Raw genomic sequence first — 1,038 nt, 5'->3', positions numbered from 1 at the left:
TCCCCTCCTCTCTCCTCTCCTCCCCGCCAGAGCGGGCAGCCGCCTTGCCCTGTCAGCTGCCCCGGGGATCGAGGGAACCTCCCTCATGGCGCTGGAGCCCGCTCCCCCGGGAGGCGGGAAGGCCCTGGGCCGGGGGGGAGCCGAGACGATGGTCTCTGGGGACGGCAGCTCCCTTAAGGCGATGCCTTCAGCACGCCGAGCCCAGGCCCTCGGCAGGAATCGTTAACTCTGCCTCACACAACGTACTTCTATTTTATTCATTTATTTGTTTGTTTGTTTAGTGGAGAAAGCACGCATTCCCTGGGCAAGGGATTTGGCCTGGCAAGAGGCCATACCACTCAGGGCCAGCCACCTCTGGGTCGGGCGGCCTGCCTGCCTGCCTGCCTTTGGTCACCGATGCATAAGGCAGATTTTATATCATTTATAAATGGTTAAACTGTAGAGAATCTTCTTTTAGAGAAGAAGCGTAGCTATTTCACCAACCATCCCAAATGGTTTCAAGGACTTAGTAGGATAAGAAAGGATGTACATGGCCCTGAGAACATGGTGGCCTAAGGCAGAGATGCAATAAATACGGACGTGGTCTGCCAAACAGGTGGTAGCAGAGAGAGCATCAGTTTTAATGAGCAATTAAGCAGTTAGAATGTTTTGCCAACATGAAAAGTGAGCCAAAGGACAGGTGAAGAAGATGAAGATTGAGGAAGAAAGGACCCTCACTGAAAATGAAGACCACCAGAAGGCACAACTACACATGCCCATAAGCTTATTATAATATGTAAATGAATTCTTGGGAATGTAATGAATATGCTAATTTTGGGGGGAATTACATTTAATAGATATACCTGTTGTGTATAAATTTAATTTGACAACAGAATTCTGTGCACAACAGGAGGAGCTATCCCCTGTGCACCTGGCACCGCAATAAAGAATGCCTGCTTTCTAAACTTTAAATTGAGTCTTAGAAACTTTATCCACCAGTTTGCGGTAATATCACCACAGCCCTTGGAGTGGCTCTTCTCCTCACAGGTTGGTCGTAAA

This window comes from Calidris pugnax, unplaced genomic scaffold (genome assembly GCF_001431845.1).
Source record: "Calidris pugnax isolate Ruff unplaced genomic scaffold, ASM143184v1 scaffold8, whole genome shotgun sequence".
Classification (NCBI taxonomy): Eukaryota; Metazoa; Chordata; class Aves; order Charadriiformes; family Scolopacidae; genus Calidris; species Calidris pugnax.
This window is presented reverse-complemented; position numbering follows the sequence as displayed.